Source organism: Hyperolius riggenbachi, chromosome 9, assembly GCF_040937935.1.
Source record: "Hyperolius riggenbachi isolate aHypRig1 chromosome 9, aHypRig1.pri, whole genome shotgun sequence".
Classification (NCBI taxonomy): Eukaryota; Metazoa; Chordata; class Amphibia; order Anura; family Hyperoliidae; genus Hyperolius; species Hyperolius riggenbachi.
In genome coordinates this window covers 153,855,317-153,881,762 of record NC_090654.1, presented here as the reverse complement: position 1 = coordinate 153,881,762, position 26,446 = coordinate 153,855,317, and positions in this window count along the sequence as shown.

Sequence of the window (26,446 nt, the reverse complement as noted above, 5' to 3'; positions counted from 1 at the left end):
ATCTAAATACTGCTTTAATTGGAATTTGATGTGGTCGTTTCTCAATCCAGTACCCACCGATCTTAGAAATTTCTTATGTATCATCTCAGTCCCGAAATGTTCTTCAGAGCCTTCACCCTGAGAGACAAATAGCAACCGATCCTTCAATTCAATCGCTCTGAACAGGAAATTCTGTGGAGTTTCATCATTTTTCTGGGAAATATTAAGGAGTTGCTGGTACAGTTCAGAGGCGTTCTGCTCCTTGTAGTGACTTTTCAAGATCATTTTAAGTTGCACTAGAGTCAGTCCATTTTTCATCTCCAGCATACCTCTGAGGCTTAGGCCAGGGCTAATAGCATTGACCACTGCTTCCACTATCTCAGCCTCAGGGTATCCCTTCTGTAGTCCCCAGTCGATTTGGTGCATTAAATTGGTGTAGGTCAGCTTATCTTTCTGCTCTTTTTCTCCAATTTGACCAGTGATCTTAAAGTCTTTTCTGATTGTCACCTCTGGCAAGTTACCTTGATGTAGTCTCTGAGTAAGTGGCACTGATGCTGCTTTTGGTGGACTGTTATTTGAGTCTTTACTTTTGGTACTCAGCTCTTTAATCTGTTCCTCAATTATTCTGGACGTTTCCTGGAACTTCTCCTGCATTTTGTGGTACTGTTGCTTTAAGTCGGCCAATTGCTGTGTCGGTTGGGGGTCTTTTTCCCTGAAGGTTTAGACTTCTGCAGCGTCCCTCTTCTCCTCCAGCTCGCTAATGAATCTGTTCGTAGCTTGCAGAAATTGTGTCACCGCCTCCTCATTTTCAACTTCAACCATTCCATCTATCACCTCATTAATGATCCGCATAAAATGGTGCCGGGTTTTCCCTTTCGCCATGCTGGCATCAGGAACTTTGATGAATTGGCATATCTCGGTGAGTTCACCCACTGACAGGTGGATTAGGTGTCCACTGATTTCATCTTGCAGTTTCTCTAGATCCATTGGTGTTTGCTGGCGGTGCTGCAGAGGTTAATTTCTCATCTAATGCTTCGCGTAACCGTTTTCTTCACTTCCAGGACTGCACTTTCTTCACCCGCTCCCCGTACGGGCCACCAATTTTGTTGCACATATGCTGAAAGTATGGTTAATAATTCCAATGTGCGAAGGGAGCGGGCTGGGTAAAATCAGAAGTGCGTTTATTGAACATTTTCTGTAATGAACAAGCACATGTCTTTATCAGTCTGGAGTTACAGGATTGTGACAGTATATCCTGTTATTACATATGAATACACATCTATATTCATCAATACATTCTCCATAACAAGTATAACTTTCCTATAAGAGACATTAACCATATAACATGTGCAGCTGCTCTATGATTACTTAATCGGCATCACAGTAAGCAAACAGTGCATTATAGCTCATACAGACACATCAGCTCCCTATAGCAATCACATCCACTATACAGTAGCCCCAAGTGACCCATCAGTATATTTCACTCACAAGTGTGTGGGGTCTATGTACACCCACTGCATCACCAGCAGCCTTGGCTGATTACAGGAATGGGATCTGAATCATTTTACCCTGTTTATAGCCCTTAATATGTGTTTTCTTACCTGTAATGAACAAGCACATTTCTTTATCAGTCTGGAGTTACAGGATTGTGACAGTATATCCTGTCCTCCCAGGAACTAAAGATCAGTGTGTTATGTTCCTCCCTTGCAGTGCTTGTCCTAAGGTCTTAACACTCTGCTGCCATCTAATGGTGATTTACTAAAGGGTCATGAATTGTTTCCTGATATAGCTGGCATTATCTTGGATTGCTGAGGCTGGCAATGCTATAGATATTAGTTTATTTTTATGGGGTGCCTACTTTTGACATATCTTACACATGCGGATGAGTTAGTGAGGCAAAACGCGGCTGGAAACGCCTGCAGTGTGAACGGGGCCTTAATTGGTTTTAAAACATAGTAATGTACATTGAATATTGGATTAATAAATGTGTTATATATATATATATATATATATATATATATATATATATATATATATATATATATATATATATATATATATATATATATATATATATATATATATGTGGAGTGCTAATTTATGGGCTATATAGTATTTGCTGTATGATACTCCAACCTTTGTTACCTTTAAACGGTCTCTCATAACTCACTTGTTCCAACAAGCATACGCTCTACATTAGGCCATTTCCCCTTTGTCCTAAAGCCAAGTTGCACTCCTACTAGATATCCTAAAACACCCTGCCTCTAGGTTTATTTATTGTATACTATCCCCCATTTTGTTTCCCCCGTATTCCTTTAGATTGTAAGCTCACAAGGGCAGGGCTCTCTCCCCCTTTTGTGTCTTGGAATTCATTACACATTTTATTCATCATGTTACTTTTGTCACTGTCATTACCAATTCTGTACTTTGTATAAATTATTTTTTTCGTCACTAATTATGTATTTTGTATAGTGGTGTATTCCATTTGTCTGTATTATTATGTACCCCATGTACCCCATGTACCCCATGTTAATTTCTTACTTTGTACAGTACCACAGAATATGTTGGCACTTAATAAATCAATAATAATAATACGCTGTTTGGGATCATGTGCTCATGTGTCATTTTCACTTCCTGTTTTATCTCACATGATTTTTCCTTGTAGAGAAATCAACAGGAGAATTATTTAGCCTTTACACACAAAGCTCACTACAATCTATACCTTCCATTCATTGCCCTCTACTTTCCAGAAACCATCCCAACTACAATCTGTAATTGTCCTCAGCTCTATTTATTCACAGGGCCGGATTTCTACTTTTTACTGCCAAAGGCCCACTTTCACCAGCCCCCCCCCCCCCCCCCCGAAACCCACCCCTCCCCCCGGGACTAATGTGACCAACATTATCTCAACCAACCCCACCCCTCAACTTACACACACTTGTCCCCCAAACATATAGCCTTAGAGTGAACCATACCATAGTAGAGCCTCCTGGTGCCCACTGTTGCATTGCTGGGTCCCTCTGAGCATATTCAGACCCCACCACTGCTGCTTGGTGCCCTCTTCTTCCTCGAGGCTGCACTTCCCTTTGTGTATAAGCCTAATTGTACTGGTCATGCACTAGTATGGTCTGCACATTGACAGCAGCACAAAGCCACTTGTGCATGGCCTTTTCCTCTTTGCACAAGCTGCTTTGCGCTACTGGGAATGTACTTGCACATACCCAGTACAGTTGTGTGTGTACACACAGGAAAGGAAGAGGGTCTTGGGCAGCAGTATGACTGCCTCCCCTTAGTATAGGCAACCAAATTGCGCCCCTCCCACCCCTGCTTCAGAGGGACGGGAGAACCAGAACTGGGGGCCACAGTGTGGGTGAAAGGACCAGGATGGAATGGGGCATATTTGAGAAGGGAGTGTGAATGGGACTGTGCCTGTGCAGTCAGAGTGCCAAGTTACAGAGCTGCCAGTGCTAGAATGGAGGGGGACCTCACGAACTATGGGGAGCTGGAAGAAGCCCCAGGTAAGTAAAAGTGTATCGTTTTAAAATGACCCTGAGATTAATAATAAAATGTATACATACTCGGGGCTTCCTCCAGCCCCATCCATTCGGATTGCTCCCACGCTGCCGTCCTCCACCTCCTCATTCTCCCGTTAGTAGCCCTGACAGCTTGGCAAATTGGGGTGCACTGCGCACACCCTGCCACGCTTCTGTGGCCAGAAGCACTCTGAGCCTGCGCAGTACTACTGCGAGACGGTGGGGGGCACATGGTGCCACACAGCGCATGTGCTGACTGGCCAAACTTACGGGCTTCTGCTAACGAGAGAACAAGAAGGTAGGTGAAAATGGTATGGGAGCGATCGGTGTGGAGGGGGCTGGAGGAAGCTCCAGGTATGTATAAATCTTTTATTAGCATTTGTTTTAGTATCACTTAAAGCACAGCTCAGGTGTGATTAAAAGAATAAAAAAAAACAATTCCAGAAAATGTGATCTAAGCAAAAACAAAACAGGATTTACACATACTTGGGGCTTCTTCCAGTGGCACAGGGAAGGATACTGCTTCTGGCCCCTCAGTTCCTTTAGACTCCTCTCCATCTACACTTAAAGGACACATCCAGGCTAAAATCCAACTTACCTGGGGCTTCCTCCAGCCCCCGCAGCTCCAGTGGCTCCCGCTGTCCGCTGCAAAAGCCGCCCTCACCAGATCGGCTTCTTGTGCGCTCCACGGCGTGGGTCACGTGGACTAGCTGACGTCATAATTTATGTACTGCGCCGGCGCAGTAGTTCTGCACCTGCGCAGTACATACCTGATGACATCAGCTAGACCACGTGACCCACGCCGTGGAGCACACAAGAAGCCGATCTGGTGAGGTCGGCTTCTGCAGCGGACACCGGGAGCCACTGGAGCTGCGGTGAGGGCACAGGACGGCTGCCAGGGGCTGGAGGAAGCCCCAGGTAAGTGGATTTTGATTTTAATTTTAGCTTGGACCTCACCTTTACAAAGCTGTGACTGGTGCATGCAATCTCCTAAATTATGCTTCCAAGCGTCAAGACGTATTCTGCTCATGCATAGTTCATAAATAATCGCACATACACAGAACATTACTGGTTGTGGCTGCCGTGCACAGATGCTGAAGAGCTTGATTGAGGAGGTGCTGTGCACACAGGTCATTGCATGTGCCTTAGCTGTGTCACAGCTTTTTAGGAGAGGTGACAGTAATATGACAGAGAGGAGTCCTAAGGAACTAAGTGGCAAGAACAAGAACACTATGGGGAGCTGCAAGAAATCTCAGGAATGTGTACATCTTCATCAACTCACACTGTCCTTGGTCCCTTCCTCCACTGAAATACAACATGTGTAGCAGGTAGAAAGAGGGGGGATCTATTTATTTTTATATTATTACCTGGTCAGCAGCTTTAAATAGAGGCGCTGCTGACACAGGTTTGTTAAGTAAGGGCATTTTTCCCTTAGTTGTAATGTGTAATGTGTGGGTAGGCAGAGCTGATGGCTGAGGGAAGGTTGCTAAGCAACCAGACACACAAGCAGGGTAGCCGTTAGGGAAGATATAACAGCTTTCTGAGGGGTTGAGTTGGCAGTTGGAGCAGACAGGAGAAGGGGAAAGATGCAGCAGGCACAGCTGAGTAGAAGCAGGCCAGACGATGCGATAGCTGACATTTTGGGAGAAAATTACTGAGCCATGATGATTCTTCAATCCTCCATAAGATAAGCCAGCCATCAGTCCTGTAAAGCTGACAAGGAGTGGGAAAGCCAGGAGAGAGATTTCAGACAGAGGAAAGAGAGCCAGACAGATGATAGCCAGTGATTCTTGACACTGAAGTGCTGGAAAAGAAATCGTTCAAGATGACACGTATGAAATGTGATCAATGTGTTGATAAATCAGCATGCCACAAGAAAGATTTTTAAACATTTTTAATTACAGTAAATTTAGCTCTGGTAATATCCCCCACTTCTGAAGTGTAGTGTTAGGAGGCTGAGAATTCAGAATTATCCTCCCTACTGTGATGAATATAATCTCACTTGTATTTTATTTTGATTTTTATAAGTGGCCTGAATGGTTGCTGTAATGGGAAAACAGTTGTGTTATGGAAGACAGAAACTGCATATTACCCATATACTAGGCCTGAGACTAAGAGATAGTGAGATTGAGAGAAAAGTGAATCTGCTTAAAGGGAAGGTCCAAGCAAAATAAAAAAAATGAGTTTCACTTACCTGGGGCTTCTACCAGCCCCATGCAGCCATCCTGTGCCCTCGTAGTCACTCACTTTTGCTCCAGTCCCCCGCTGGCAGCTTGCCGACCTCGGAGGTCGGCGGGACGCATTGCGTACATTTTTACGCATTCCCGCTAGTGCAGGAACATTAACACATACATTTTTACGCATTGCTGGTTTAATGCGTAAAAATTTACGCATTGAACCAGTTACGCGTAAAAGTGTATGTGTTAATGTTCCTGCACTAGCGGGAATGCGTAAAAATGTACGCAATGCGTCCCGCGGACCTCCGAGGTCGGCAAGCTGCCAGCGGGGGACTGGAGCAAAAGTGAGTGACTACGAGGGCACAGGATGGCTGCATGGGGCTGGTAGAAGCCCCAGGTAAGTAAAACTCATTTTTTTATTTTGCTTGGACCTTCCCTTTAAAGGAATACTATCGATGTATGCATTTATTTTTAAATGCTGTATGTTGTAGCACACATTAGGGCAAGTACTAGGAGCAATTTGATTCCTCACACAGCTGTTCCTCTCAGCTGTAAAATCCTCCGTCAGTTTTGGCGTCAGTGTTGGATGCAAATGTATCTAAATACTGAGCTCCCAGAGGGCTAGACCATGTCTCTGCAAAGGGGAGATGCTATCAACTCCTCAGTTTATAGTTTAATTATCACCTTGCTAAAATAATCTTGTTGATATGGTGGTAAGGGGTTAAAGATTCTAGCAATGTGTGTTTATTATCTTTGCTTCTCTTTACTGATAAAGATACTAATAATGCTAATTGTAGACAGTGGTCTGCCCCTCTCAGCAGCTTGTAAAGTGGATGCAGCCTGGAGTGAATGCCTCAAGCAGGCAGCCAGTCTGAGTGTAAACACAGACTCGTGGTATAGCTAGTTATATTCCAGCAATATTCCAGCTCATTTAGTTACCTGTTACCACCTCAGATCAGCCTATTTCTCCTCATGTCTGCTGCATGCTGTGAGTGACACAGTGAAATATATTTGTGAGCTGTGTGACAGAGTAACCAAGCAGCTCAGGGTGACCCAAACTACTATGAGCTGTGTGAGAAATGAATGTTTAAGCAGGGATAGTGAGAGAGACCTGGGTGAATAAATAAAGTGCCCCTAGCACTAGTGGTAATGTGTACACTAATATAGAGTATTAAAAAAAAAAAAGTCATTTCAATCGATAGTACTCCTTTAAGGAAATGAGCTACTGTCCTGTCCGCTAGAGGCCTATCTTAACCTCTTATAGCTTACTGACTTTACCAAAGTAATAAATGCAGGAAACCATTTCGTTTTGGTTATTTTATGTGTGGTGCACAAGATAGTGCGAAGTTATATTGGAAGAAATACTTACCTATGGGAAGAGTGGTCTGACTGGATTCCTGTGAAAGAAAGGAGAAATGATTAATATGTCCATTTACCAGTAGTGTTGAAAGAAGATTTAGAAGAAGTACCTGTTAACCACCCTGGCGTTCTGATTAAATCGCCAGGGTGGCTGCGGGAGGGTTTTTTTTAAATAAAAAAAAAACTATTTCATGCAGCCAACTGAAAGTTGGCTGCATGAAAGCCCACTAGAGGGCGCTCCGGAGGCGATCTTCCGATCGCCTCCGGCGCCCAGAATAAACAAGGAAGGCCGCAATGAGCGGCCTTCCTTGTTTTGCTTATATCGTCGCCATAGCGACGAGCGGAGTGACGTCATCGACGTCAGCCGACGTCCTGACGTCAGCCGCCTCCGATCCAGCCCTTAGCGCTGGCCGGAACTTTTTGTTCCGGCTACGCTGGGCTCAGGCGGCTGGGGGGACCCTCTTTCGCCGCTGCTCGCGGCGGATCGCCGCAGAGCGGCGGCGATCAGGCAGCACACGCGGCTGGCAAAGTGCCGGCTGCGTGTGCTGCTTTTTATTTGATGAAAATCGGCCCAGCAGGGCCTGAGCGGCGACCTCCGGCGGTGTTGGACGAGCTGAGCTCGTCCAGACCGCTCAGGTGGTTAATAGACTGTTTTTTTGGCAATAGACTGGTCCTGCAAAAGAACAGAAGAGATTACATACAGGAGCGGCAGAAGCTGAGATTTATAAAGAAACTGTTGTGTTTTTATTTTTCTGCTGTTTTTTGGGCAAGCATATTGAGTAGTTTTGCTCATAGGAACAAGTGACGGAGTTATTTTCTTCTTCTTTATTTAATTCTAGTAACCTTATTAATTTACTAAGAATTTAGTAATTCACTAACCAATTTTATTTCTTTTATTATTTATTATTAACTTATTAACCAACCAATTTATTAACTTCTAACCATCTAACTTATACATTTATTGTTCTGGCTTTTCCTAAGAAACGGCTGAACTATTGAATAAGAAAAATAGCCAGAATAATTGATCAGACTGAGAACAAAAAAGCAAGAGTACTCTATTTACTATTGAGTTATGAAAGATTTTGCTGATCAGCAAACTTAGAGGTTAAAGTACTATATAATGGTTTTGTCAGGGAAGTATTAAACTGAAATCACTTTAGTACTCAGGGTTTAGGAAATCCAAATAAGGTCCATTTTTCATTAAAGTGGGTGGGAACGCTGAGAAAATACTTACCGGGTGGGAAGGTTATGTGTTATTGTTAACCAGTTGTTTTCCTCCTAGCTTCCGGAAGTGTTCTATAGAAAGAAGACCAGAAGATAATAAGAAGACTGTGATATTAGATTGTGTTGTTTGTAATTCTCATGGGTTACATGGAGTAGAAAGTGTATTTTTTATCTTTTATTTTGAATAAATCTTTTGAATTTTACAACCTGCATTGGTGTTTGTGGAGTTCTCCTTCAGTTGGCGGTTTGAAACAGTTTACACGTGCTCTCTCATTTCCTTACAGCTGGATGTGAGACTTTTTGCTTGTGCAGCGGCAGCCATACATTCCTTCAGTTCAGCCATGTAGAAAAGAGGCTGAGGAGTAGAGCCTCTTGTCACTTTCGTATTGCTGAACACCGAACTCCTGCATGCGTCAGGTGGCCCGGGCACAAGAGGAATGGGGAGGAAGCAGGGGCGGGGCAGCCTTAACATTTGATGTCTAAGAGAATGACAGCGGGCATGGCTTCAGTGATACAGCCGCTGCTCCTGTCACGCTCAGAGTCAGATAAGTAAAGCTGCCCGACCCGCTCTGTACCCTGTCCGTAGCCGCTGCTGCTGCACACACAGAGACATGCTCCTGTGTGTAGAGCTAAGCAGGGGACGGCTGCAGACAAACACAGCACTACATTATTATGAGGAATGGTGTCGGCAGCTGTAAGAACACTGGTTGGCAGGTTGACTGCCTGTTTGTAAACCCGCTCCTTCCTTGGCTCCGCCCTAGGCACGGGCCTATTTGGCATGCCCACAAATCCGGCCCTGTTTATTCATTTATAAAGCGCCAACATATTACGCAGCGCTAGGTTACAGACAATATATAGGGATGACATATAGTAATAAGACAATAAAGGAATACAAGCAAACCAGATCGGGCAGCATAGTAGGAGTACAAGGTAACACTTAGTCAGTCACTGGATGGGAGCATGTAGATTAGGCAAGTCGAGTTCACTCAAAGTTCATTTAGATCTGTAGGATGGGTGTACAGTAATGGAGGTGCATGTACAGGTAGGAGACATAAGGAGGAGGACTATGCCCAAAGGCTTACATACATTTCTCCATTCCTCCACAAGAGCAGCTTTACTATACTCTCATGTCTAACAGTTCTCATTGACCTATCAATCTTTTGGATCTCCCACAGATTCTATTCAGGGGCGTCGTCACGACCGGGCCCGCCTCCTGAAGAGGCGGGGGAGGGGCCCGGGGGCCTGGACCCCCCAGGTGTTGAAATCCTGCAGCACACTGTGGGAACAGCCTCCCGGAGGCAGAGTAGGGCTACGGCAAGATGGCTGCCGAAGCCCTGCACAAGACATATTTGTGTCTCCAGTACAGGGCTTTGGGCGCCATCTTCCCGTAGACCTGCACTCTGCCTGTCAGCACGGGAGATGTGTTGAAGGAGGATCGTCGCTGGAGGAGCTGCACGAGGGAGGCTGACTGCACGGCGGGTAGCTCACGTCAGAGGCTGGCCAGGTGAGTGATTTTTTTTTTACAGGTTTATTTTTTTTACAGGTGCTCCCACATTGCGATTATTATCTGGTGAATGCTCCCACATTGCGATTATTATCTGGTGAATGCTCCCACATACCGATTATTATCTGGTGAATGCTCCCCACATAGCGATTATTTTCTGGTGAATGCTTCCACACAGTGATTATTATCTGGTGAATGCTCCCACATAACGATTATTTTCTGGTGAATGCTCCCACATTGCGATTATTATCTGGTGAATGCTCCCACATAGCGATTATTATCTGGTGAATGCTCCCACATAGCGATTATTATCTGGTGAATGCTCCCACATAACGATTATTATCTGGTGAATGCTCCCACATAGCGATTATTTTCTGGTGAATGTTCCCACATTGCGATTATTATCTGGTGAATGCTCCCACATTGCGATTATTATCTGGTGAATGCTCCCCACATTGCGATTATTATCTGGTGAATGCTCCCCACATTGCGATTATTATCTGGTGAATGCTCCCACATTGCGATTATTATCTGGTGAATGCTCCCACATTGCGATTATTTTCTGGTGAATGCTCCCACATAGCGATTATTATCTGGTGAATGCTCCCACATAACGATTATTATCTGGTGAATGCTCCCACATTGCGATTATTATCTGGTGAATGCTCCCACATAGCGATTATTATCTGGTGAATGCTCCCACATAGCGATTATTTTCTGGTGAATGCTCCCACATTGCGATTATTTTCTGGTGAATGCTCCCACATTGCGATTATTATCTGGTGAATGCTCCCACATGACGATTATTTTCTGGTGAATGCTCCCACATTGCGATTATTATCTGGTGAATGCTCCCACATTGCGATTTTTATCTCGTGAATGCTCCCACATAACGATTATTTTCTGGTGAATGCTCCCACATAACGATTATTTTCTGGTGAATACTCCCACATTGCAATTATTATCTGGTGAATGCTCCCACATAGCGATTATTATCTGGTGAATGCTCCCACATAGCGATTATTATCTGGTGAATGCTCCCACATAACGATTATTTTCTAGTGAATGCTGGCACATTGCGATTATTATCTGGTGAAAGCCAGTGCTGGGCCGAAATTACGCATTAGCGTAATTACGCATCGTAATTCACTACAAATGCACCGTAAGCGTTACGTGTAAGGTTACGGTATTACGCGTAATTAATTACGCGTAGACCGTAGGTTACGTTATTACGCGTAACAAATTACGCGTAAGACAGTAAACTCCCATTGAAATTACACAGTCTGCTGTAATCGCGTAATATTACGCTCCCGTATAATATAAAAAAGCCGCCGACTTTAAGGGTTAATAGCAAAGCCCCCTTAAGTGCTAAGAGCCTCAAATTTGGAGAATATATTAAGGAGATCAGAAGGAATAAGAGGAAAATTTTTTTTTTCAAAAAGACCTTATAGTTTTTGAGAAAATCGATGTTAAAATTTCAAAGGAAAAATATATACATTTAAAAACCCGCCGACTTTAACGGTTAATAGCAAAGCCTGCTTAAAATTTAGGAACACCAAATTCACAGGGTATATTAAGGGGATCAGTGGGAATAAGAGGAAAAAAAAATTTTTCAAAAAGACCTTATAGTTTTTGAGAAAATCGATTTTTAACTTTAAAGGGCAAAAATGTCTTTTAAATGCGGAAAATGTCCGTTTTTTTTGCACAGGTAACAATAGTGTTTTATTTTCATAGATTCCCCCAAGTGGGAAGAGTTTTACTTACTTCGTTCTGAGTGGGGGAAATATTAAAAAAAAACAACGTGGGGTCCCCCCCTCCCAGACCTCTTTAACCCCTTGTCCCCCATGCAGACTTAATATACCCTGTGAATTTGGTGTTCCTAAATTTTAAGCAGGCTTTGCTATTAACCGTTAAAGTCGGCGGGTTTTTAAATGTATATATTTTTCCTTTGAAACTTTAACATCGATTTTCTCAAAAACTATAAGGTCTTTTTAAAAAAAAAATGTTTTCCTCTTATTCCTTCTGATCTCCTTAATATATTCTCTAAATTTGAGGCTCTTAGCACTTAAGGGGGCTTTGCTATTAACCCTTAAAGTCGGCGGCTACCTAACATTGATCCATGCGTCAACTTTTCCGCTTGGCAGCATGACCTTACGCATTAATTGCTAGTAGGATTTTACGCGTAAGTCTATAACGTAACAACCTCAGTTACGGTATTCTTACGCGTAATTGCGTAAGAGCTATGCGTAATTACAGACATGTACCGAAATTGAATGTCTACGCCGTAAGCGTAATTCCGTAATGCGTAATAGCGTAAAATTACGCGTAATGATCCGTAAGCGTAGCTTTTTTCATTACGCCCAGCACTGGTGAAAGCTCCCACATAACGATTATTATCTGGTGAATGCTCCCACATTGCGATTATTATCAGGTGAATGCTCCCACATAGCGATTATTTTCTGGTGAACGCTCCCACTTTGCGATAATTATCTGGTGAATGCTCCCACATAACAATTATTATCAGGTGAATACTCCCACATAGCGATTATTATCTGGTGAATGCTCCCACATAGCGATTATTTTCTGGTGAATGCTCCCACATAACGATTATTTTCTGGTGAATGCTCACACATTGCGATTATTATCTGGTGAATGCTCCCACATAACGATTATTATCTGGTGAATGCTCTCACATTTCGATTATTATCTGGTGAATGCTCCCACATTGCGATTACTATCTGGTGAATGCTCCCCACATAGCGATTATTTTCTGGTTAATGCTCCCACATAGCGATTATTATCTGGTGAATGCTCCCACATAGCGATTATTATCTGGTAAAAGCTCCCACATAGCGATTATTATCTGGTGAATGCTCCCCACATAGCGATTATTTTTTGGTGAATGCTTCCACATAGTGATTATTATCTGGTGAATGCTCCCACATAACGATTATTTTCTGGTGAATGCTCTCACATTGCGATTATTATCTGGTGAATGCTCCCACATAGCGATTATTATCTGGTGAATGCTCCCACATAGCGATTATTATCTGGTGAATGCTCCCACATAACGATTATTTTCTGGTGAATGCTCCCACATTGCGATTATTATCTGCTGAATGCTCCCACATAGCGATTATTATCTGGTGAATTCTCCCACATAGCGATTATTATCTGGTGAATGCTCCCACATAGCGATTATTATCTGGTGAATGCTCCCACATAACGATTATTATGTGGTGAATGCTCCCCACATAGTGATTATTATGTGGTGAATGCTCCCACATAACGATTATTTTCTGGTGAATGCTCCCACATTGCGATTATTATCTGGTGAATGCTCCCACATAGCGATTATTATCTGGTGAATGCTCCCACATAGCGATTATTATCTGGTGAATGCTCCCACATAACGATTATTATCTGGTGAATGCTCCCACATAACGATTATTTTCTGGTGAATGCTCCCACATTGCGATTATTATCTGGTGATTGCTCTCACATTGCGATTATTATCTGGTGAATGCTCCCACATTGCGATTATTATCTGATGAATGATGCTCCCACATTGAGATTATTATCAGGTGAAAGCTCCCACATTGCGATTATTTTCTGGTGAATGCTCCCACATTGCGATTATTATCTGGTGAATGCTCCCACATAGCGATTATTATCTGGTGAATGCTCCCACATAGCGATTATTATCTGGTGAATGCTCCCACATAACGATTATTTTCTGGTGAATGCTCCCACATTGCGATTATTATCTGGTGAATGCTCCCACATAGCGATTATTATCTGGTGAATGCTCCCACATAGTGATGATTATCTGGTGAATGCTCCCACATAGCGATTATTATCTGGTGAATGCTCCCACATAACGATTATTATCTGGTGAATGCTCCCCACATAGTGATTATTATCTGGTGAATGCTCCCACATAACGATTATTTTCTGGTGAATGCTCCCACATTGCGATTATTATCTGGTGAATGCTTCCACATAGCGATTATTATCTGGTGAATGCTCCCACATAGCGATTATTATCTGGTGAATGCTCCCACATAACGATTATTATCTGGTGAATGCTCCCACATAACGATTATTTTCTGGTGAATGCTCCCACATTGCGATTATTATCTGGTGAATGCTATCACATTGCGATTATTATCTGGTGAATGCTCCCACATTGCGATTATTATCTGATGAATGATGCTCCCACATTGCGATTGTTATCAGGTGAAAGCTCCCACATTGCGATTATTATCTGGTGAATGCTCCCACATAGCGATTATTTTCTAGTGAATGCTCCCACATTGCGATTATTTTCTGGTGAATGCTCCCACATTGCGATTATTATCTGGTGAATGCTCCCACGTGACGATTATTTTCTGGTGAATGCTCCCACATTGCGATTATTATCTGGTGAATGCTCCCACATAGCGATTATTATCTGGTGAATGCTCCCACATAACGATTATTATCTGGTGAATGCTCCCACATAACGATTATTTTCTGGTGAATGCTCCCACATTGCGATTATTATCTGGTGAATGCTCTCACATTGCGATTATTATCTGGTGAATGCTCCCACATTGCGATTATTATCTGATGAATGATGCTCCCACATTGCGATTATTATCAGGTGAAAGCTCCCACATTGCGATTATTTTCTGGTGAATGCTCCCACATTGCGATTATTATCTGGTGAATGCTCCCACATAGCGATTATTATCTGGTGAATGCTGGCACATAGCGATTATTATCTGGTGAATGCTCCCACATAACGATTATTTTCTGGTGAATGCTCCCACATTGCGATTATTATCTGGTGAATGCTCCCACATAGCGATTATTATCTGGTGAATGCTCCCACATAGCGATTATTATCTGGTGAATGCTCCCACATAGCGATTATTATCTGGTGAATGCTCCCACATAACGATTATTATCTGGTGAATGCTCCCACATAGCGATTATTATCTGGTGAATGCTCCCACATAGCGATTATTATCTGGTGAATGCTCCCACATAACGATTATTATCTGGTGAATGCTCCCACATAACGATTATTTTCTGGTGAATGCTCCCACATTGCGATTATTATCTGGTGAATGCTCTCACATTGCGATTATTATCTGGTGAATGCTCCCACATTGCGATTATTATCTGATGAATGATGCTCCCACATTGCGATTATTATCAGGTGAAAGCTCCCACATTGCGATTATTTTCTGGTGAATGCTCCCACATTGCGATTATTATCTGGTGAATGCTCCCACATAGCGATTATTATCTGGTGAATGCTCCCACATAGCGATTATTATCTGGTGAATGCTCCCACATAACGATTATTTTCTGGTGAATGCTCCCACATTGCGATTATTATCTGGTGAATGCTCCCACATAGCGATTATTATCTGGTGAATGCTCCCACATAGCGATTATTATCTGGTGAATGCTCCCACATAACGAATATTATCTGGTGAATGCTCCCACATAACGATTATTTTCTGGTGAATGCTCCCACATTGCGATTATTATCTGGTGAATGCTATCACATTGCGATTATTATCTGGTGAATGCTCCCACATTGCGATTATTATCAGATGAATGATGCTCCCACATTGCGATTGTTATCAGGTGAAAGCTCCCACATTGCGATTATCATCTGGTGAATGCTTCCACATAGCGATTATTTTCTGGTGAATGCTCCCACATTGCGATTATTTTCTGGTGAATGCTCCCACATTGCGATTATTATCTGGTGAATGCTCCCACATGATGATTATTTTCTGGTGAATGCTCCCACATTGCGATTATTATCTGGTGAATGCTCCCACATTGCGATTTTTATCTGGTGAATGCTCCCACATAACGATTATTTTCTGGTGAATGCTCCCACATAACGATTATTTTCTGGTGAATACTCCCACATTGCAATTATTATCTGGTGAATGCTCCCACATAGCGATTATTATCTGGTGAATGCTCCCACATTGCGATTACTATCTGGTGAATGCTCCCCACATAGCGATTATTTTCTGGTGAATGCTCCCACATAGCGATTATTATCTGGTGAATGCTCCCAAATAGCGATTATTATCTGTTAAAAGCTCCCACATAGCGATTATTATCTGGTGAATGCTCCCCACATAGCGATTATTTTCTGGTGAATGCTTCCACATAGTGATTATTATCTGGTGAATGCTCCCACATAACGATTATTTTCTGGTGAATGCTCCCACATTGCGATTATTATCTGGTGAATGCTCCCACATAGCGATTATTATCTGGTGAATGCTCCCACATAGCGATTATTATCTGGTGAATGCTCCCACATAACGATTATTTTCTGGTGAATGCTCCCACATTGCGATTATTATCTGCTGAATGCTCCCACATAGCGATTATTATCTGGTGAATGCTCCCACATAGCGATTATTATCTGGTGAATGCTCCCACATAGCGATTATTATCTGGTGAATGCTCCCACATAACGATTATTATGTGGTGAATGCTCCCCACATAGTGATTATTATGTGGTGAATGCTCCCACATAGCGATTATTTTCTGGTGAATGCTCCCACATAGCGATTATTATCTGGTGAATGCTCCCACATAGCGATTATTATCTGGTAAAAGCTCCCACATAGCGATTATTATCTGGTGAATGCTCCCCACATAGCGATTATTTTCTGGTGAATGCTTCCACATAGTGATTATTATCTGGTGAATGCTCCCACATAACGATTATTTTCTGGTGAATGCTCCCACATTGCGATTATTATCTGGTGAATGCTCCCACATAGCGATTATTATCTGGTGAATGCTCCCACATAGCGATTATTATCTGGTGAATGCTCCCACATAACGATTATTTTCTGGTGAATGCTCCCACATTGCGATTATTATCTGCTGAATGCTCCCACATTGTGATTATTATCTGGTGAATGCTCCCACATAGCGATTATTATCTGGGGAATGCTCCCACATAGCGATTATTATCTGGTGAATGCTCCCACATAACGATTATTATCTGGTGAATGCTCCCACATAACGATTATTTTCTGGTGAATGCTCCCACATTGCGATTATTATCTGGTGAATGCTCTCACATTGCGATTATTATCTGGTGAATGCTCCCACATTGCGATTATTATCTGATGAATGATGCTCCCACATTGCGATTATTATCAGGTGAAAGCTCCCACATTGCGATTATTTTCTGGTGAATGCTCCCACATTGCGAATATTATCTGGTGAATGCTCCCACATAGCGATTATTATCTGGTGAATGCTCCCACATAGCGATTATTATCTGGTGAATGCTCCCACATAACGATTATTTTCTTGTGAATGCTCCCACATTGCGATTATTATCTGGTGAATGCTCCCACATAGCGATTATTATCTGGTGAATGCTCCCACATAGTGATGATTATCTGGTGAATGCTCCCACATAGCGATAATTATCTGGTGAATGCTCCCACATAACGATTATTATCTGGTGAATGCTCCCCACATAGTGATTATTATCTGGTGAATGCTCCCACATAACGATTATTTTCTGGTGAATGCTCCCACATTGCGATTATTATCTGTTGAATGCTTCCACATAGCGATTATTATCTGGTGAATGCTCCCACATAGCGATTATTATCTGGTGAATGCTCCCACATAACGATTATTATCTGGTGAATGCTCCCACATAACGATTATTTTCTGGTGAATGCTCCCACATTGCGATTATTATCTGGTGAATGCTATCACATTGCGATTATTATCTGGTGAATGCTCCCACATTGCGATTATTATCTGATGAATGATGCTCCCACATTGCGATTGTTATCAGGTGAAAGCTCCCACATTGCGATTATTATCTGGTGAATGCTCCCACATAGCGATTATTTTCTAGTGAATGCTCCCACATTGCGATTATTTTCTGGTGAATGCTCCCACATTGCGATTATTATCTGGTGAATGCTCCCACGTGACGATTATTTTCTGGTGAATGCTCCCACATTGCGATTATTATCTGGTGAATGCTCCCAAATAGCGATTATTATCTGGTGAATGCTCCCACATAACGATTATTATCTGGTGAATGCTCCCACATAACGATTATTTTCTGGTGAATGCTCCCACATTGCGATTATTATCTGGTGAATGCTCTCACATTGCGATTATTATCTGGTGAATGCTCCCACATTGCGATTATTATCTGATGAATGATGCTCCCACATTGCGATTATTATCAGGTGAAAGCTCCCACATTGCGATTATTTTCTGGTGAATGCTCCCACATTGCGATTATTATCTGGTGAATGCTCCCACATAGCGATTATTATCTGGTGAATGCTCCCACATAGCGATTATTATCTGGTGAATGCTCCCACATAACGATTATTTTCTGGTGAATGCTCCCACATTGCGATTATTATCTGGTGAATGCTCCCACATAGCGATTATTATCTGGTGAATGCTCCCACATAGCGATTATTATCTGGTGAATGCTCCCACATAGCGATTATTATCTGGTGAATGCTCCCACATAACGATTATTATCTGGTGAATGCTCCCCACATAGTGATTATTATCTGGTGAATGCTCCCACATAATGATTATTTTCTGGTGAAGGCTCCCACATTGCGATTATTATCTGGTGAATGCTCCCACATAGCGATTATTATCTGGTGAATGCTCCCACATAGCGATTATTATCTGGTGAATGCTCCCAGATAACGATTATTATCTGGTGAATGCTCCCACATAACGATTATTTTCTGGTGAATGCTCCCACATTGCGATTATTATCTGGTGAATGCTCCCACATAGCGATTATTATCTGGTGAATGCTCCCACATAGCGATTATTATCTGGTGAATGCTCCCACATAACGATTATTTTCTGGTGAATGCTCCCACATTGCGATTATTATCTGGTGAATGCTCCCACATAGCGATTATTATCTGGTGAATGCTCCCACATAGCGATTATTATCTGGTGAATGCTCCCACATAACGATTATTATCTGGTGAATGCTCCCACATAACGATTATTTTCTGGTGAATGCTCCCACATTGCGATTATTATCTGGTGAATGCTATCACATTGCGATTATTATCTGGTGAATGCTCCCACATTGCGATTATTATCAGATGAATGATGCTCCCACATTGCGATTGTTATCAGGTGAAAGCTCCCACATTGCGATTATCATCTGGTGAATGCTTCCACATAGCGATTATTTTCTGGTGAATGCTCCCACATTGCGATTATTTTCTGGTGAATGCTCCCACATTGCGATTATTATCTGGTGAATGCTCCCACATGATGATTATTTTCTGGTGAATGCTCCCACATTGCGATTATTATCTGGTGAATGCTCCCACATTGCGATTTTTATCTGGTGAATGCTCCCACATAACGATTATTTTCTGGTGAATGCTCCCACATAACGATTATTTTCTGGTGAATACTCCCACATTGCAATTATTATCTGGTGAATGCTCCCACATAGCGACTATTATCTGGTGAATGCTCCCACATAGCGATTATTATCTGGTGAATGCTCCCACATAACGATTATTTTCTAGTGAATGCTGGCACATTGCGATTATTATCTGGTGAAAGCCAGTGCTGGGCCGAAATTACGCATTAGCGTAATTACGCATCGTAATTCACTACAAATGCACCGTAAGCGTTACGTGTAAGGTTACGGTATTACGCGTAATTAATTACGCGTAGACCGTAGGTTACGTTATTACGCGTAACAAATTACGTGTAAGACAGTAAACTCCCATTGAAATTACACAGTCTGCCGTAATCGCGTAATATTACGCTCCCGTATAATATAAAAAAGCCGCCGATTTTAAGGGTTAATAGCAAAGCCCCCTTAAGTGCTAAGAGCCTCAAATACTGAGAATATATTAAGGAGATCAGAAGGAATAAGAGGAAAATTTTTTTTTTCAAAAAGACCTTATAGTTTTTGAGAAAATCGATGTTAAAGTTTCAAAGGAAAAATATATACATTTAAAAACCCGCCGACTTTAACGGTTAATAGCAAAGCCTGCTTAAAATTTAGGAACACCAAATTCACAGGGTATATTAAGGGGATCAGTGGGAATAAGAGGAAAAAAATTGTTTTCAAAAAGACCTTATAGTTTTTGAGAAAATCGATTTTTAACTTTCAAGGGCAATAATGTCTTTTAAATGCGGAAAATGTCCGTTTTTTTTGCACAGGTAACAATAGTGTTTTATTTTCATAGATTCCCCCAAGTGGGAAGAGTTTTACTTACTTCGTTCTGAGTGGGGGAAATATTAAAAAAAAACAACGTGGGGTCCCCCCTCCCAGACCTCTTTAACCCCTTGTCCCCCATGCAGACTGGGATAGCCAGAATGCGGAGCATCAGCCGCGTGGGGCTCCGCACCCTGACTATACCAGCCCGCATGGTCCATGGATTGGGGGGTCTCGGAAGGGGAGGGGCAGCCAAGCTTTCTCCTCCCCCTCCGAGCCCTTGTCCAATCCAAGGACAAGGGGCTCTTCTCCACCTCCGATGGGCGGTGGAGGTGGAGGCCGCGATTTCCTGGGGGGGGGGTTCATGGTGGCATCTGGGAGTCCCCTTTAAAAAGGGGTCCCCCAGATGCCCACCCCCCCTCCCAGGAGAAATGAGTATAGAGGTACTTGTACCCCTTACCCATTTCCTTTAAGAGTTAAAAGTAAATAAACACACAAACACATAGAAAAAGTATTTTAATTGAACAAAAAATATAACCACGAAAAAAGTCCTTTAATATTCTTAATTCAAAATTAATACTTACCTGTCCCGTTTTCCTCTTATTCCCACTGATCCCCTTAATATACCCTGTGAATTTGGTGTTCCTAAATTTTAAGCAGGCTTTGCTATTAACCGTTAAAGTCGGCGGGTTTTTAAATGTATATATTTTTCCTTTGAAACTTTAACATCGATTTTCTCAAAAACTATAAGGTCTTTTTGAAAAAAATTTTTTTCCTCTTATTCCTTCTGATCTCCTTAATATATTCTCTAAATTTGAGGCTCTTAGCACTTAAGGGGGCTTTGCTATTAACCCTTAAAGTCGGCGGCTACCTAACATTGATCCATGCGTCAACTTTTCCGCTTGGCAGCATGACCTTACGCATTAATTGCTAGTAGGATTTTACGCGTAAGTCTATAACGTAACAACCTCAGTTACGGTATTCTTACGCGTAATTGCGTAAGAGCTATGCGTAATTACAGACATGTACCGAAATTGAATGTCTACGCCGTAAGCGTAATTCCATAATGCGTAATAGCGTAAAATTACGCGTAATGATCCGTAAGCGTAGCTTTTTTCATTACGCCCAGCACTGGTGAAAGCTCCCACATAACGATTATTATCTGGTGAATGCTCCCACATTGCGATTATTATCAGGTGAATGCTCCCACATAGCGATTATTTTCTTGTGAACGCTCCCACTTTGCGATAATTATCTGGTGAATGCTCCCACATAACAATTATTATCAGGTGAATACTCCTACATAGCGATTATTATCTGGTGAATGCTCCCACATAGCGATTATTTTCTGGTGAATGCTCCCACATAACGATTATTTTCTGGTGAATGCTCCCACATTGCGATTATTATCTGGTGAATGCTCCCACATAACGATTATTATCTGGTGAATGCTCTCACATTTCGATTATTATCTGGTGAATGCTCCCACATTGCGATTACTATCTGGTGAATGCTCCCCACATAGCGATTATTTTCTGGTGAATGCTCCCACATAGCGATTATTATCTGGTGAATGCTCCCACATAGCGATTATTATCTGGTAAAAGCTCCCACATAGCGATTATTATCTGGTGAATGCTCCCCACATAGCGATTATTTTCTGGTGAATGCTTCCACATAGTGATTATTATCTGGTGAATGCTCCCACATAACGAATATTTTCTGGTGAATGCTCCCACATTGCGATTATTATCTGGTGAATGCTCCCACATAGCGATTATTATCTGGTGAATGCTCCCACATAGCGATTATTATCTGGTGAATGCTCCCACATAACGATTATTTTCTGGTGAATGCTCCCACATTGCGATTATTATCTGCTGAATGATTCCCACATAGCGATTATTATCTGGTGAATGCTCCCACATAGCGATTATTATCTGGTGAATGCTCCCACATAGCGATTATTATCTGGTGAATGCTCCCACATAACGATTATTATCTGGTGAATGCTCCCCACATAGTGATTATTATGTGGTGAATGCTCCCACATAACAATTATTTTCTGGTGAATGCTCCCACATTGCGATTATTATCTGGTGAATGCTCCCACATAGCGATTATTATCTGGTGAATGCTCCCACATAGCGATTATTATCTGGTGAATGCTCCCACATAACGATTATTATCTGGTGAATGCTCCCACATAACGATTATTTTCTGGTGAATGCTCCCACATTGCGATTATTATCTGGTGAATGCTCTCACATTGCGATTATTATCTGGTGAATGCTCCCACATTGCGATTATTATCTGATGAATGATGCTCCCACATTGCGATTATTATCAGGTGAAAGCTCCCACATTGCGATTATTTTCTGGTGAATGCTCCCACATTGCGATTATTATCTGGTGAATGCTCCCACATAGCGATTATTATCTGGTGAATGCTCCCACATAACGATTATTTTCTGGTGAATGCTCCCACATTGCGATTATTATCTGGTGAATGCTCCCACATAGCGATTATTATCTGGTGAATGCTCCCACATAGCGATAATTATCTGGTGAATGCTCCCACATAACGATTATTATCTGGTGAATGCTCCCACATAACGATTATTTTCTGGTGAATGCTCCCACATTGCGATTATTATCTGGTGAATGCTATCACATTGCAATTATTATCTGGTGAATGCTCCCACATTGCGATTATTATCAGATGAATGATGCTCCCACATTGCAATTGTTATCAGGTGAAAGCTCCCACATTGCGATTATCATCTGGTGAATGCTCCCACATAGCGATTATTATCTGGTGAATGCTCCCACATAGCGATTATTATCTGGTGAATGCTCCCACATAACGATTATTATCTGGTGAATGCTCCCACATAACGATTATTTTCTGGTGAATGCTCCCACATTGCGATTATTATCTGGTGAATGCTCTCACATTGCGATTATTATCTGGTGAATGCTCCCACATTGCGATTATTATCTGATGAATGATGCTCCCACATTGCGATTATTATCAGGTGAAAGCTCCCACATTGCGATTATTTTCTGGTGAATGCTCCCACATTGCGATTATTATCTGGTGAATGCTCCCACATAGCGATTATTATCTGGTGAATGCTCCCACATAGCGATTATTATCTGGTGAATGCTCCCACATAACGATTATTTTCTGGTGAATGCTCCCACATTGCGATTATTATCTGGTGAATGCTCCCACATAGCGATTATTATCTGGTGAATGCTCCCACATAGTGATGATTATCTTGTGAATGCTCCCACATAGCGATAATTATCTGGTGAATGCTCCCACATAACGATTATTATCTGGTGAATGCTCCCCACATAGTGATTATTATCTGGTGAATGCTCCCACATAACGATTATTTTCTGGTGAATGCTCCCACATTGCGATTATTATCTGGTGAATGCTTCCACATAGCGATTATTATCTGGTGAATGCTCCCACATAGCGATTATTATCTGGTGAATGCTCCCACATAACGATTATTATCTGGTGAATGCTCCCACATAACGATTATTTTCTGGTGAATGCTCCCACATTGCGATTATTATCTGGTGAATGCTATCACATTGCGATTATTATCTGGTGAATGCTCCCACATTGCGATTATTATCTGATGAATGATGCTCCCACATTGCGATTGTTATCAGGTGAAAGCTCCCACATTGCGATTATTATCTGGTGAATGCTCCCACATAGCGATTATTTTCTAGTGAATGCTCCCACATTGTGATTATTTTCTGGTGAATGCTCCCACATTGCGATTATTATCTGGTGAATGCTCCCACGTGACGATTATTTTCTGGTGAATGCTCCCACATTGCGATTATTATCTGGTGAATGCTCCCACATAGCGATTATTATCTGGTGAATGCTCCCACATAACGATTATTATCTGGTGAATGCTCCCACATTGCGATTATTTTCTGGTGAATGCTCCCACATTGCGATTATTATCTGGTGAATGCTCCCACATAGCGATTATTATCTGGTGAATGCTCCCACATTGCGATTATTATCTGATGAATGATGCTCCCACATTGCGATTATTATCAGGTGAAAGCTCCCACATTGCGATTATTTTCTGGTGAATGCTCCCACATTGCGATTATTATCTGGTGAATGCTCCCACATAGCGATTATTATCTGGTGAATGCTCCCACATAGCGATTATTATCTGGTGAATGCTCCCACATAACGATTATTTTCTGGTGAATGCTCCCACATTGCGATTATTATCTGGTGAATGCTCCCACATAGCGATTATTATCTGGTGAATGCTCCCACATAGCGATTATTATCTGGTGAATGCTCCCACATAGCGATTATTATCTGGTGAATGCTCCCACATAACGATTATTATCTGGTGAATGCTCCCCACATAGTGATTATTATCTGGTGAATGCTCCCACATAATGATTATTTTCTGGTGAATGCTCCCACATAACGATTATTTTCTGGTGAATGCTCCCACATTGCGATTATTATCTGGTGAATGCTATCACATTGCAATTATTATCTGGTGAATGCTCCCACATTGCGATTATTATCAGATGAATGATGCTCCCACATTGCGATTGTTATCAGGTGAAAGCTCCCACATTGCGATTATCATCTGGTGAATGCTCCCACATAGCGATTATTTTCTGGTGAATGCTCCCACATTGCGATTATTTTCTGGTGAATGCTCCCACATTGCGATTATTATCTGGTGAATGCTCCCACATGATGATTATTTTCTGGTGAATGCTCCCACAATGCGATTATTATCTGGTGAATGCTTCCACATTGCGATTTTTATCTGGTGAATGCTCCCACATAACGATTATTTTCTGGTGAATGCTCCCACATAACGATTATTTTCTGGTGAATACTCCCACATTGCAATTATTATCTGGTGAATGCTCCCACATAGCGATTATTATCTGGTGAATGCTCCCACATAGCGATTATTATCTGGTGAATGCTCCCACATAACGATTATTTTCTAGTGAATGCTGGCACATTGCGATTATTATCTGGTGAAAGCCAGTGCTGGGCCGAAATTACGCATTAGCGTAATTACGCATCGTAATTCACTACAAATGCACCGTAAGCGTTACGTGTAAGGTTACGGTATTACGCGTAATTAATTACGCGTAGACCGTAGGTTACGTTATTACGCGTAACAAATTACGCGTAAGACAGTAAACTCCCATTGAAATTACACAGTCTGCCGTAATCGCGTAATATTACGCTCCCGTATAATATAAAAAAGCCGCCGACTTTAAGGGTTAATAGCAAAGCCCCCTTAAGTGCTAAGAGCCTCAAATTTGGAGAATATATTAAGGAGATCAGAAGGAATAAGAGGAAAAAAAATTTTTTCAAAAAGACCTTATAGTTTTTGAGAAAATCGATGTTAAAGTTTCAAAGGAAAAATATATACATTTAAAAACCCGCCGACTTTAACGGTTAATAGCAAAGCCTGCTTAAAATTTAGGAACACCAAATTCACAGGGTATATTAAGGGGATCAGTGGGAATAAGAGGAAAAAATTTTTTTTTCAAAAAGACCTTATAGTTTTGGAGAAAATCAATTTTTAAGTTTCAAGGGCAAAAATGTCTTTTAAATGCGGAAAATGTCCGTTTTTTTTTGAACAGGTAACAATAGTGTTTTATTTTCATAGATTCCCCCAAGTGGGAAGAGTTTTACTTACTTCGTTCTGAGTGGGGGAAATATTAAAAAAAACAACGTGGGGTCCCCCCTCCCAGACCTCTTTAACCCCTTGTCCCCCATGCAGACTGGGATAGCCACAATGCGGAGCACCGGCCGCGTGGGGCTCCGTACCCTGACTATACCAGCCCGCATGGTCCATGGATTGGGGGGTCTCGGAAGGGGAGGGGCAGCCAAGCTTTCCCCTCCCCCTCCGAGCCCTTGTCCAATCCAAGGACAAGGGGCTCTTCTCCACCTCCGATGGGCAGTGGAGGTGGAGGCCGCGATTTCCTGGGGAGGGGTTCATGGTGGCATCTGGGAGTCCCCTTTAAAAAGGGGTCCCCCAGATGCCCACCCCCCCTCCCAGGAGAAATTAGTATAGAGGTACTTGTACCCCTTACCCATTTCCTTTAAGAGTTAAAAGTAAATAAACACACAAACACATAGAAAAAGTATTTTAATTGAACAAAAAACATAACCACGAAAAAAGTCCTTTAATATTCTTAATTCACCATTAATACTTACCTGTCCCGTTTTCCTCTTATTCCCACTGATCCCCTTAATATACCCTGTGAATTTGGTGTTCCTAAATTTTAAGCAGGCTTTGCTATTAACCGTTAAAGTCGGCGGGTTTTTAAATGTATATATTTTTCCTTTGAAACTTTAACATCGATTTTCTCAAAAACTATAAGGTCT